Consider the following 15,060-nt stretch of genomic DNA (forward strand, 5'->3'; position numbering starts at 1 on the left):
ACGGAATAGTTTAGCATAAGAAATGCATGCCTTGGGTGATGCCCAACAGCAGACAAAATGACAATTCCATGAAAGTCTAACTTGAGTTTTTCTGTGCTTATGTAAAGGCATGAGTGAAGCGTTACTTTGTGGGGTGTCAGTGACCCCCAAACAGTAACATCACTGAAATGTCTGACCCCAGCATGGATTGCTTCCTCATAGTCGCATAGATGGGGATCCCCACAACCACACTTCAGTTAACCTTCCACATTCTTTGTACTCTTAGCACCCCACAAGACCATGAAACAACGTGCAACTTAGCAGAATTATAGACGGGTGAGAGGGCGGTGTAGGCAAGAGTGCCTGGAATCCCTAATCTTACCTAAGGACCCTCTCTGCTCACTTCTCTCAGGAAATGCCAACAGGCCTGCTCTTAGGGGGTTGCTTACAAGTAATCACAACTAGCTGCTCTGCTGAAATCCGTAATAGCTCTTATGCTGTGCAGATAGCTTTCTACTAATAAATAGTAAAGTAGACTAACGAATTTCCAAATTCTCACATAGTAGCTGCCACATATTAGGGTCTCAACAAAAATATGAATAAGTCAAAGCTCTATTGACTTGAATCATGTTTTTCTGTGTCTTTAAATAAACATAGGCAGGATCCAACCCAGAACAGATGATTTCATGAAGATAGAAAGGAATAGAGTTATAGCAAACAATTCCAAGCTCCCATGGACACCAAGATCCTTTACCTCTTTAGTGACAGTCAGAGAGTTGTATGTAGACAGAACCCTTATCAAATTGTGCCCCTAAGATAGCTGGACCGGGAGGTGACTGCCACCTGAAAATAAGCCTCAAAGAGCACTGTCAGGCTGTCTGGGACCTTCTGAGGCTACCTGGTGAGAAACTTCACTCCCAGAGGGGGCTTAGTAGAAAGACTGGACATTTTCCCACCCTCTGTGCCTTTTTGTGAGTGTGTATGTGCTTTTAACTCACGACCGTACTCAAGGCTCTTTGCTCACCACCTTTACAAGTTGGGATTTTAAAGTTTGTCCCGCTTGTTAAATATGTTTGTAAAGATCATCCCTCTCACAAACAATGGAAGTTACATACAATAGCCCCAATTTTATAGAATATCATTCCACAACCCTTGTGGATTTGCTAAGGATGATCTAAATCTTGAAACACTGACTGGGTGTTGGGTAAGCATGAAGCAAAATGGACTTGAACTCTAGCTCTGCCGTTTTTTTCTTTTAACAAATTTTGGAATGATAATCTCTATCTTAAGTGTTGTGGTGATGATTTAATGAGATGGTGAAGTCTACAATTATTAAAATAATGCATGCAGAGTATATTAGTGTATACACACACAAAACACACTCCCCCACTCCTAAGTACCATCTGCTTTTACCCTAGTGAACTCCTGACATAGATCTAAAGTTCCCTATGGAAAGCAAAATTTTCCAATTTACTAATTTGACTTTGCTCTGCTCAGGGAGCACGGTGTACATCTATCCAAGCACCAATCACATGGTCAGACAATACTACTAAGCATTTCCTCTCTGAGCAAACTTTCCTGCCCTTGTGTCCCCACAGCTATCATGTGGCCTCTTACATCTTAAGTCTCAGGCTGACCTTCCCTATCATGTTAGCTGTATTTTGTCCTAGAGCCAATCCTTCTCCCCCTCATCACCTCCCTGTCCCCTCCTCCTCTCATAGCATTACTGCCCAAAATCACACACATTACTCATCCAGCCCTAGACCTACCTAAATTCCAGACCACAAAATCCAAGTGGCTAGTGATAAGGCTTTACACAGTCACAAATCATCTTACATGCAGCAAGCCAACACTGAATACCTCAAAGATTTTTCACCACCACGCAAAACTTCATGAATTGGTGAAATGATAAATCAATAAAGGCCATTCGATGTTTAAACGTTTGTCAATGGAAAATACATCCGTTTTTCAGTTCCAGGTAGATAAGGGGCAGCAGAAAGTAGGGAAAGTTTGTATTGAGTCAATTTTTCCAGATGGGGAAGGGAATTCCAGCATGTTTGATACAGCTCAAAGGCCCACCAGAAAACTCAAATGAATGAATGTCTGGCAGGACCTTAAAGTGAGCAGGGACTTAAAGACTCTGGTTACTTCTTGCAGATCAGTTCATGTCCACAAGAGGGCGCGGTGGTGAGCCTGTGAGGTTTTTGTTTTTTGTTTTTTTCTGAGACAGGGTTTCTCTGTAGCTTTTGGAGCCTGTCCTGGAACTAACTCTTTTAGACCAGGCTATCCTCGAACTCACAGAGGTCCGCCTGCCTCTGCCTCCTGAGTGAGCCTGTGTTTTAAGCGCGAAGTGAGGGCAGAGATTTGCTGTCTAGTTTATTTAGCAAGACCCGCGGTTCTCTTGACTTGTCTCTGGGACCCTGCGTGAGTGAAGGGAGCCCTGGACTCACGATGTGCTCACAAGTGTCTCCGAATCTCTGCTCTGCAATGGGAACTCAGGTACTCTGAACTTGGGAATCACACAAAATGGGTTCAGGAAGGGAGTGCAGTCCCAGCTTAAGAGAAGGTCAGGTCAAATTGTTATCCATAGCTGTGTTATCCAGTATCCTTCATGTGACTATTGCTACTTCCTTTACCCCGATACTAAACTTTGTAATGCTTTAGAAGATTCATGTATTTACTCTTCTTAATATAAAGTAATTTTGTTCCTAATTCACATGTAAGTAATATGTGCTGTCATACTGAATTTTAAGATGTTCTTGCTTCTACAAGTTTGTAAGGGAAAATGTGAACAATAAAATATATACATTCTTTTAAAAAAAAGAGAGAGAGAGAGAGAAGGTCAGGTTTTTATCTTTGCCCTGGGTGCTGAGCTGAGAGGGGCTAGAAAGAGAGGAGCATGAGGTGGAAAGAGATAGTGGATTGCAGAGTCGCTTCTTCTAGATACGCTTCTCCGGTGCTGGGCGTTGAATTTCACTACTGGTTTCTCTGTGTCTCTGGCAGAAATAGGTCTGAGCTGATAGTTTGGGAATGGCTGGTATTGATGTCTTACAAAGAAAAGTACGAAGTGTGACCGGACTGGTCACCTGGGAAAGGAAGTTGAACTAATAATAATAATTATTATTATTATTATTGATATTATAATATAATTTCTCCATTTCTCCCTTCTTTGCAAGCCCTCCCATGAATCTACCTCCCATTGCTAACTTTCAAATTCATGATCTCTTTTTCTTCAGTTTTTGTTACATACATATATTTCCCTAAATACATAACTACAACCTTCTCAGTCTGCTACTTGTATATATGTTTTCAGTACTGATCATTTGGTATTGGGTAACTAGTCGTGTATTCTTCCCTGGAAGACTATTTCTCATTATGCTTTGCTTTCCCAGACATTCCTAGCCATTCCTGACAAATGTCGTAACTTCGGGTATCTTACGTTTTTCAAATACTCTGTTTTATACATTTTCTGTTTTTCAGTAGACTAATTTGTCAATTGCTCTACTTGTGACCAATCTGATTATATCAACATCCATTTTCAAAGATATTATTCTTTACACTTAACAGCTGTTCAAGTTTCTCTGGGCCATAAAATCCATCCAATTTCTGTCAGCTGGTTGAATTTATCTAACCAAATTCCTGTCACTTGCACTGTTCTAGTCCAGAGAGCCAGTGGGCTTACCTCGACTCTATCTTAAGTCTCACTATGATCTTCTTTTTTTTTTTTTTTAATTTTCGAGACAGGGTTTCTCCGTAGCTTTTGGTTCTTGTCCTGGAACTAGCTCTTGTAGACCAGGCTGGCCTCGAACTCACAGAGATCCGCCTGCCTCTGCCTCCCGAGTGCTGGGATTAAAGGCATGCGCCACCACCGCCTGGCTCACTATCATCTTCATGGGTGTTTATTCAATGTTTATTTGTTGAGACCAAGCTTTCATATAAACCTTGAAGTTTTTCAAAATTACTTGTTTTTATTTTATTTTATATTAGAGGAGGTATTTTACCTGAATGTATGTGTGTGCATCACATGCTTACCTGGTACCCACAAAAGTCAGAAGAGGGTTTCAGATCCCCCGGAATTGGAGTTACCGATGGTTGTAAGCCATTATATGGCTACTGGAAATTGAACCTGCGTCCTCTGGGAAAATAGCCAGTGCTCTCAACCACTGACCCATCACTCCAGCCCTAAACATTGAACTTCTGATCTCTGTCTCCACCCTTCCATGGTTGAGATTTGGGGTTAGCATCTCCTCACCCCATTTTTGCTGTGCTAAAGGATTGAGCGCAGGGATTGGGGCATGCTGGGAAAGCACTCTATTAACTGAACTATACCACAGTATTACAGTTTAATGCTGTTGGTTTTGCTATTAGAACTGTTCTCCCTCATAAAGTTTAAATGCCAACATATAAAATGCAAGTATATCATCCTCAACCTCTTGGCCTGCTGCCTCTATAATGAGCTGCACGGGGTACTTCATTGGTTTGTGCTTTTCAATCCTGGGTCCTTCCAGCTGTCTACACATGCATGATTTTCACTCCCTGGATTTGATATCTAATCATCTCCATTTGGGTTAAATGTGGGTAAAACTTAGACACTTTAGTTTTTGATGTACAATGCTTTATTGTTTTTAATTTTCAGACGTTTTGCCACTGTTCCTTTGATTTTTTTAACAAGGTTTTCATTTGGGGAAGGAGCAAAATTTTACATTTTGAAGTAATTGTTTTAATGCTTAGTGTTGTTCATGAGTTTTCATTAAGGTAACAAATGACCTCTACTCCACTATTTTGGCTCGTGTTCTATACATTGAGGGTTTTCTTTTTGATGGCCCATGAAAGCTTTTGTAGACATTCCCAAGGGTATTTGACTAGCAACTGCATTCTGTCTAATTTTAGATAGCTATTAAATGGAGCATATTTTCAATGTCCTCTGTTATTAATTTTTCTTTTAAGGTTTTTGAAAGTTTCTTAGTCTCCCATTTCTGCTGGATCATTTCTTGCTTCAGGGACTACTATGCATGAGTTTCAGGTGTGTTACTTGACATATTTAACGGTAGCTGTGTTTCATTAGGTGTTACTCTCTCCACCATTTAATCCTCTTTCTGACGCATTCAAGCTTTTAATTCATTCTGTATCTTAGTCCACTTGCACCCATCACATCATCTGTTCTGTCCTGTTATTTTTGGATGATTCTTTTCTTTTAAGTCTTGGGAGCTTGTCAGGGTCCCATGCTAATCCAGACCCTAAGTTATTTCTCTAGGCCAGACCCCAACATAAACTCTCTTCTGACTGGCATGGATGTGCAGGAATAAAGACACAACTCACATGGCTTTATCAGGAGGCAGATTCTCAGTGGTCCCTCATGAAGTCCTGAGTTCACATCCTAAAGAATTCCTCCTGTTTATTCTCCAAACCAGTCTTTATACCAAAACTTAACTGAGGGGGAAAATATATTAGCATTCTGTTTCCTAGGTAACCAGGTAAATAGCTTTCAGTCACATCTGTAATGGATTATTAAAAATTACAGGCAGCAGAAACACTGCAGGTCCCCAAGTGGTGGCAGGCAGCAGGTCCCGAAAGCAGCCAGTCCCAGGCAGGGACAGTGCACAAGACCATGGCAGGTCTCTGAAGGTGGCTGGTCCCCAGCAGCCAGCCATGTGGCTGCAGTTGATGAGAGACAGACAGAGGCACGCTATCCAGAGTGAGGTTTGATATTTATTTAGTGGTTATGGAAGGAAAGGGAGAAGGGGAGAAGAACAGAGAGGGAGGGAGGGAGGGAGGGAGGGAGAGAGAGAGAGAGAGAGAGAGAGAGAGAGAGAGAGAGAGAGAGAGAGAGAGAGGCCAAAGCTGCCTCTCTGAGAGGGGGCTGGAAAAGAGCGAGAATTCAGGCTGGAAGCTGAAGATCAGCTTGCCTCAGTGGATGGGGGAGGGAGTGAACAATCATTACAATGTCCACAACTACCTATCTGCTGTGTATGCTAGCTGTCGCATAGGTTTGAATTAGCATCTCTATCAGGCATCCTCCAGCAAAACAACATCCTGACCTTTTGTTAGTTAAACACAGCCTGTCTGGCAGGGCTACGGGACCACCTCAGGTGGGGCCTATGGCTTGATAACTTGGCCACCATACCATATGGGCCTACAGGAGCTCACTTACATTTTTCTGTCTCTTGATTTTTTGTATGCACTTGAACTTAAGTTTTGATCTAATCTACAATAGAGACTAAGTATCTTTGCTATTTCTGCCCTTTAAACTGTATACTGTTACACCTGTAGTTTTGTTCTTGCTTTGTTTTATTTTTGTTGTTGTTGTTTGTTAGTTTGGTTGGTTGGTGTGGGTTTTGTTTTTGTTTTTGTTTTTTAGGAAACAATTTCTCTGTGTGACAGCACTAGTTGTCCTGGAACTTGTTCTGTAGACCATTCTGGCCTTGAACTCACAGAGCTCTGCCTGTCTCTGCTTCCCAGGTGCTGAGACTAAAGGCATGCACTCACACCCAGTTTTGCTTTATTTATCTTAATATATGAACTGTGAGCTTTTCTCCCCATTCTTTCTGGTTTTTTATTTCTTTTTCATTCTTTCTGTTTTTTAATGCTATTTCAAAAAGTATTTGAGACCATAGTTCATTTTTTTCCTGGTATTCAATTATACCTCTTAGGGGCTTTTCTACCTACAAAATTTTAAATTGATGAGTCAAATCTTGTTCACTGATATATTTTTTCCCATGACATTATGCTTGCTTGTTTTGTTTTAAATGTGTGTGTATAATATAAGTATTTATGGAACTACAGACATATATGTATATACGTGTGTGTGTGTGTGTGTGTGTGTGTGTGTGTGTGTGTGTGTGTCTGTAGTTCCAATTTATTTTCTATGCCAGCAGGGGCCATGAGCCTGCCCAGAGGGCCTTTCACCTGCTGGGCACTGAGCAGTCACCTTTTCCTTGTGCATCCTCACACAGTGATGGCCTTGATGGTGGATCTTTAGAACAGGTAGAGAGGGTGTTTGTGAACGTTATTGGTGACTTGAGACAATATAATTGCATAAAACAAAAGTAGCTTGACAAACCTGGATCAACTGGTGAGGCCAGGTCACAAAATGATGGGTATTCATCAGGTGTGGCAGATTTAAGAGTCTTTAATGTGGGCCTCAGCCAACAGAGAGAAATATGGGTTTCTATTAAGGGTTGAAGGAGCTACCCCAGGAGAGCTTCATTACAAGAGGATTTATTTTGGAAGAGCTAGAAATGAGTCCTGTTTAGTAAAGACAGGCACCGTTTATTTTATAAAATAAAACGGGGAGTTGTTGTGATCTAGCCGCCCTCACTCCCCCTGACCGACAGCAGAACTTCCTTGTGGTCTGTAATTGACAAGGATGTTGGTGTTCTTTCTGGCCGGGCAGTAGAGGTATAAAAGGCTTTTAACTCAGGGCAAAATAAAGGTTGCTGTTCTTCCACCTGAAAAGAAGCCTCTGCGTCTCAATCCCAGCAACCAGGCCAGCCTCGGCAAGTTCACACTGCTCTGGCTGCAGCAAGTAACATTTTATGTTGTATTGCACGTTTGTTACAAGTCATAGAATAAGAAGTAAGATCTAAGCTTTTTGCAGATTTTCACACATTTTTTTCTGTAGCACTTTGGGTTCTTTAATAAGAATGTCAGAAATGTATTCAGGCACGTGGACTGAAGCCTGAGCCTGAACATCTTGTTTGAAGATTTGCTTTGCTTTGTTTTTAAGCAAAAACAAATTGTCAGCTGGCTCAGAATTATAGAATTTCAATTAATTTATAAGTTTTTAATTTGTAAGAAGTGATCTCCTTTGCCATTTGGTTCATCCGCATTTGTCTTTATAAGGGGTAGATGACGTGAATGGAAACATAGTTTCCCTTTTCCAAGCAAAACATAAAAGAGATGGTATTATTTTACTAGGTAATTTAAATACGGTTATTTATACTGTCTTATTTTAAACATTATGTTAATAGGTATATTACCTGTAGGTCATGTTTATGTTTTATTTTTTCAGTCTCTGGGGAAGCTTTATATTGGCCCCATGTCTGGAGCTCCTAGAATTCATTGACCTGTTTTTAAATCATCCTCCATGTAATAAAAAGATGCTCATCCTCAAATGTTCTGGAATGCTAATGAAAGGCAGTTTTGAATCACGGTGAACCATACTGTTTCTAAACAAGTAACTGGCTGTCATGAAATCTCAAAACCTTGCTCTGTGTGAACGAAGTGAGGTCCTAAGGGCATATAGAGCTTGGAGATGCATGACTTCCATGGGCAGATGTGACTTTGAGTTCAGTCAGTTCCTGGATTTATATACAGCTGGCCTCCACAAAGCCCTGAGCCATCCCTGCCGTCTTTGTCGTTAGTGGCTGAGACCAGAGGTTCAAACAAAGGAACAGAACCTATAGCTGCTGGTGCTGGAACAGCTCTTAGACATCCTCCCAGAGAAAACCCGAGCTTGGTGAACTCACAGCATCCTGGGAGCAGCAATGATATGATGACCCCCAGAGAGGGTGCTGTTGAAATACTTGGTTAACTAGGAGCAGAAAACCCTTACAGCAGGAAGAAGTTACCTTCTTCTGACGCTAGAGGGCAGCAAGGGGTAAGCCCTGGAGGAGAAAAGAAAGGAAGAGGGAGAGAGAGAGAGAGAGAGAGAGAGAGAGAGAGAGAGAGAGAGAGAGAGAGAGAGAGAGGAAGCAAATATCTAAAGGATAGGAGGATGTAGTTTCAAATGGACTTGCTACATACATTTTATTCTCATAGCAGTATAATTCTAAACGGAAAGCAATGGAGTAGACCGGTTGATCGTGAGTACTAGATACAATTATATAGCCATCTTGTCACTTTGCCTGACGGTTTTGAAATGTATACTATAGTACTATAAAAATTTGAAGTAGAAAGAAATATGAGCCCAATAAAGTTTTCATTGACAGTGCAGTTATTTGGTGTGATCATTCACACTAGACTGGGCTCACTTGGGCAGTAATTTGTATGTTTCACATACAGAGGGGTGGTCAGCAAATTTGTGTTCACAAAAAATTTGTTAATAGCCTGATGCATTTACAACAACAGCAATGGAATAGCTAAAGAACAAACTAAAATTATTTGACATGAGAAATTATTGTGCAGAAATGGGAATAAGAATGTGCGAATATATCAAAGCTTTCAAAATAACAGCCCTTGGGCTGCTTAGAGGTGACTTAGATGATGACAAAGATCTGAAGAAATACTTCACAAAGAACTTGAGACAGGACATGGGTACTTTGAACCAAATAGGAACACAATTGTAAAGGTTAACATAGGAAGGAGAATTAAGAAGAGAAAACTGTGCTCAGGGAGAGCAGTAAGGGGGATTCAGAATACAGATGTTGGTGATTTTTCAAGACACTGAATGTATTTCCAGAAAAGCAAAACCAACACTATATTGACTTGAATAGAGAATATGAGACTGAACAGCTTGGGCGCTAAAAGGTACTACAGCCCTGACAAAAATGAGACCTCAATCCTTTTTGCAGCATTTAGAAAACATGTTGCTGAGAAATGAAGAAGTAGTCCAGTAGAAGTCTATGCATGATTCACAAACACTAAGATCATTAAAAGTTTAAAAAATAGGGGGTGGGATGATGTAGATTAAACAACTATATTTTCAAGGAATAGGATTTTAAAAATCCATACAAGAGAAAAGACATTTTAACATTGAATTAGTCTTTTAAATAAATAAAATTATAACACACTGACTATATTACTTATTTTCCCTAAATCAAGGATGATTTTGTCAGAGACCAGTATTAGTCTGTAGCCTGGCATTTGTAGTTCACTGGTATAGCTTTTGAATCTTGGAGGAACTTAGGAATAGTGAACCTGGGATATACATCTTGCTAAAAAAGCTTTTGATAACCTCTAAATTTTTATCTTCTATAAGTGTTTGAAGTTCAAGGTGACCTTAAATCTGTGTATAATAGTCATGGAGCAAGTTGAACCACACAGTAGAATTCCCACCCAGAATGTCTGAGGAGGTGGCTGGTTAGATGCAATATTTTTAGCTACAGGTAGGATTGCAGCCTGAAGTGTTAAGCCTTAGTTAGATTTCAGTTATGATAAAATCAAAGTTATTTTCTTGAACCCTCTATAACCACTTTGGCATGTTATCTGAAAGCCAATAAGTAGGTGGTATTCTTTGATAGAATCTCAGCCTCACTTTTAGAATTTTAAAACTATAAGACCTATTCCTTGCCCTTGGGAATTCTAATCACTAGGCCTAATGTTATTTTTACAAATTTCTTTAGATAATTCTGATGAATAATATTTTAAAATACTTTTTTTTATTAAAAGTTTCCCCAGGGCAAAATCTGTCTCTCTGAGATTTTTCCTTCATCTTCCTCAGATATGTCCTGCAAGGATTCTGTCCTCCAGAAGGGAAATACCAAGGAAGAGCATATGGAAACTAAGCCACAAACACACAAGTTCCAAGTGAATTAGGATCCTACTCTTTAATGGAAATGTGTCACCAAGTTGTTTCTTAAAAGAATATACATTTTTGTCTTTGAGTTTTTGTTGAGCATATTTTCACCCAACAGCATGCATTTCTTAATTTCTCTTAGGCATTGAACCTGTTTTAGACAGTGATAGAGTTTGGGAAATACTCTTTTAGTCTTAATATGTTCTTTGTGTATCTATTCTCTGTAGAATGTAGATCAAAATTAAAGCTATAGATACTAATCATTCAATATTTAGAATTAAAAGTGAAAGGACCCTGAGGGCAGAATCCTGAGCAATGTTACTTATTTATAGAGGAGCAGAAGAAACCTCAAAGACTATGAAGGGCCTGTGCTTCCGTGATGTAGTTTAAAATGTGGTCATAAAATTGTTGTTTTACTCTTTCAACGCTTTGCTTCGAACTTGACCCCAATCAGTGGGAACCAAACATTTTAGTAGGCAAAGGAGCATTGGTTAGGGCAGTAAGTAAAAACTGAGGACCTCTTGGGTTATTAATCCTATTGTTGATATGGCCTGGGCTGATTCACTGAACATTTTTGTGTCAGTAAATAGGCACAACAGTAGATGACATGGTAGTCCGAGTTCACAGGCTTGCTAGACTTAAAAGATTGGTTATGGGCTGAAAGACGGCTGCTCAGGTAAAGGTGTCTGATGACCGGAGTTCTGTTTTGGACCCACATGATAGAGAACAGCTGCCCTCTGACACACTACACACACGTATAAGCAATAATAATAATAATGCTTAGTTCCCGCTGCAGCTGTAGCCTGCCTCTGCAACCAAGGCAGTTAGTTTGGGGGTTTTGCTTCAAAGAACTGATTGCTAATTGAGAACACCCGTCTATAAGACTAGTCGTGTCTTCCCTATACCAAAGTTGATGAAATCTGGGGAACAAAAAACAGAGTTGTTGCATCTTTAAAACAAAGTGAATAGGTCTCCTATCTCACAAGATCAATCACCAAAAAGTGCAACTCTATGTTAAAGATACGTGAAGGGCAGCCTAGGAAAAGGCTCCTTAAATGAGCTCCTGTACTCCCTGATCACAGCTATCTAACAACTTGTAAGCCAGAGAACTGGAGTTTATAGAGATCACCCTTGGGCTCTGAGCACCAAGTTAGAGACCCAGTGTGGCACGTCTTCCTAGCCTCTTCCTTATGACTGGATATAAATATGGAGAATAGCAGGACAGAGACCAGCTGGGAGCTGAAATGTGGTTTTTCTGAGAAAAACGAAAACAAAAAACCTTGACATCAGATCTGTGGAAAGCCTAGGAGAACTAAAATTTACTGGTTTCCATGACGTTCACAAGATGAAGCAGCTGAAAGTACAGGCTGACTCCTCCTGTCCTCAATCTGAGTAATTCTAAGAAGAGCACAAGGGAGCTTTGCCCAGGTGTCCTTAGAGAACAGTGGTGGGCACCCAGGGCTGTGATGGTTCATCAGGTAAAAGCATTTGATGCCAAACGTGAAAACCTGACTCTTGAGTCCCAGAGTTCATACCGTAGAAACCAACAACCAGCTCTCCTGACCTCTACAAGTGCACTGTGTCCCAAACACATAGATAAGAAATAAATCAAAAGTAAAATTTTAAGTCGCATCCCAAAGCATAGAAAGAAAAGACAAAGGAGTGGAAGAAAAAGAGGGAAAATGCTAAAACTATAGGTCTAAGAGCTCTGTGCAGCCCCCAAAATCCTGAAGGAGAAAAGAATTATTGGGGTGATTGAAAAAAGCAACAGAACTTTTTCAGGGTTGAAATGTTTTGTTTTGTTTTTTTCTAAAGGCTTGATTCTGGTGGTCTAAGGAATTTCCTGGCTTCTTCTCCAGATTAATGAGTAAAGGCACACTGGATATATGAATTATAATCTCTACATTCTAAAGGTAAAGAGAAAACATGAGCTTCCACGCGAAAAGAGTAGATTAACTAAAAGAGGAGGAAGACATCTGATTTCCTGTTTGCAATGGGAAAAGTTATAAAACTCTGTTCAACCAAACAGGCTATCATGATAAACTCATTACAGACCATCAGCCAAAATGTCATGGAGATAGAACTATCTGAAGATATGTAGGAAGTGACTTCACATCAGTCAGGTCTCCTAACTGGAGAGAACAAAATCAAGAAAGAACTGTAATCAAATAACAAATCCCAAACATATGCTCCACCCCACACACATACACACAAATGGGAAAGGAAGGAAACGGAAAGGCAGAAAATAAAGACTAATGTAACATGTAAAGAACCTAACAAGTTGCATTAATTATGAAACTAGAAGCTTTTCCCATATAAGGACAGAAACAGTGGGTGAAGCAGGAAAATCCATCTTTTTGTAGTGTATAAGAAACACTTGTGAAGGTGCTGGAACAAAATGATCATAGGCAAACAGATCAGAAATTTCATCTGAAGGCTAACTTAAGAGTCACAGAAAGTGATGGATGTTACATACTGAGGAAAGACATAATGGTACAACTTGAGAAGGCAGGAAGAGACCATCAATGGTCAGCAAATATCACCTAATTATTTATTAGGTGATAAGGCAAAAATGAAAACCATTGCATGATAATATAACTCAAACTTTGTAGCTTAGCACACATTTGCGGTCCTACACATGTGCCAAGCACAGAAATTATCTCCTGGGTAGGAAGAAACTGCATCAGGAAGAGTGAGAGGCATAGACACTCAGGAGCAGAGGTCTTAACCCAGCCAGCCAATCAGAAGGAAAACCTCGGCTGGTGGTGAGAATCAACTGAGCCAGCCCACCAAGCCCTGCTCCAGTGCCTGCCCCGCCCAAAGGCGGCAGCAGCGCAGCCGAGAGGTCTTAAAGGGGTGAACTTCTCTTTGTCACCTGCTGAGGCTTCTCAAGCACCAGTCCCTTGGTTCAACTCGTGTTTCTCAAGGCACACTTAACTTCGGTCCCCAGTTCCGACTCAGACCAAAGGTATGAACTTCTGGATGTGTATTTTGCGAGCTCTTACGACTAGTAAGGGCTCACTCAGTGAGAGTCCTTCAATGCCCATATTGTACTTGCAAACAGGAAAAGGATGTGGCCTGTTCCTGGGGACGGAGAATAAGGGTGGCCAGGACCCCTGGAGTGCCTGACACCTACAGCGTTAGCGCGCGTGACAGTCCTGCAGGAATATGTAGGGGCTATGTGAGTGAGGGTTTGCTGGCAGTTGGGGTCCAGGTGGAATGGGAAACTAGAACTGGGGTTCGCTCCTACTTAGTGGCCTTAGCATTGAGGGCTAACTGGCATGGCTAGGAACTCCCAGTCTGAAGCCCTGAGTTAAAATGGTATACATCCCTGTGCGGCAGTCCTGGGGGACCCAAGCCACCCTCTGCTCTGTTCCTGGGCCAAGTGCAGGTGTCTGTCCTTTCGTCTGCGGTTTCCTGGCATTTCTCAGCCCTGAGTTTTCTCAGCCAATTTTCCTTACTGTTAGCAAAATAAGCCTCTGCAAAACATGATGGTCTTTAGGCTACACGCTACCAGGATGTGTCTCTTTCCAGCAAAATTTTAGAAAGCTGTGGTTCGAGCCTTTGTCACTCACCCTCCCACCAATCCAACAGTGCCCAGATTTGCTTTCGCCTCATGGTTACCAATGATTGTGCTTCTGACAAGTTAATTATGGCATACTTTTATGTCTTTAAGAACTGACAAACGGGCTTTGCCTTTTTACCATAATGACTGCTTGACTGTGCCATTTTAATGATCCAAAAAAAAAAAATCAAAAGTAACTGGGCAGTAGTGAGCATGCCTTTAATCGAGCACTCTGGAGACAGAGGCAGGTGGATCTCTGTTAATTCAAGGCCAGGTGGTCTACAGAGATATTCCAGGACATCCAAGGTTACAAGAAACCCTGTCCCGAAAAACAGAAATCGAGGAAGCCCATATGCATTTATTTTAAAACTAAAAACTTTCTGTAGTATTCTTTGAATTGGATAAATTCCTAAAGGAATTGACTGAAAAGTCACATTTTTTAAGTCCTCAGTAGTTCCAGGCACTCGACCTTCCAAGACTATGGCATTTATTAGCATTTATAGCAGAGTATGTGCGTTGACATGTCTTATCACAGGCTATTGGTTTTCAGGCACGCTGGTCACTGAGAATGCTGGTCTGCACTAGTTTCTCATCTGCTGGGATTTTAAGAGTTTGAACATTTTCTGGGATGCTTAAGTTTGTCAGTCAGCAGCTTGTGTATGATAGCTCTTCCTCACTTGTTCAAAATAAGTTTGCTTTTCCCCATAACCCTGATTTATTTCAGGCCTTTCTGATACCATAAAACTTTTTAGAATAATATTTTACTGTAGTGGAAATCGTAAAAGTGCTTATGGAACGTCAGTGTGAACTTTTGTAAGTGATTAGCAAGTGATGACTCCCGCAAACCATGGCGACTGAAGGGCTAAAATGCCAGCACCTGAGAATAGCAAGGAGACGGCGCGATTCACCCCTCCCCCACTCACCATGGAGGACACATGGACTGAGTTTTGTAGAAGTAGAAGCTGTCGCTCTTCCCACTAGCCCATTTGAAATAGAATACATTTAAAAACAACACAGCCTGGTACATTTTCCTTGTGCTGATCTTTTCAAATGGGCTTGT

At 40.9% G+C, this 15,060-nt stretch overlaps 1 protein-coding gene across 1 annotated transcript in view; it reads left to right on the forward strand.

The window, feature by feature from the left end:
* Positions 1 to 13,325: 13,325 nt before the first annotated feature.
* Nlrp14 (NLR family pyrin domain containing 14) overlaps positions 13,326 to 15,060 on the forward strand; it is a 28,578-nt gene continuing 26,843 nt past the window's right edge. The window contains exon 1 of the mRNA XM_050132654.1: positions 13,326 to 13,403. The gene's annotated coding sequence lies outside the window, so the exon portion shown is untranslated. The remainder of the gene's footprint in view (positions 13,404 to 15,060) is intronic.

This window comes from Alexandromys fortis, unplaced genomic scaffold (genome assembly GCF_014885135.2).
Source record: "Alexandromys fortis isolate MF-2015 unplaced genomic scaffold, M_Fortis_MF-2015_v1.1 scaffold_435, whole genome shotgun sequence".
NCBI lineage: Eukaryota > Metazoa > Chordata > Mammalia > Rodentia > Cricetidae > Alexandromys > Alexandromys fortis.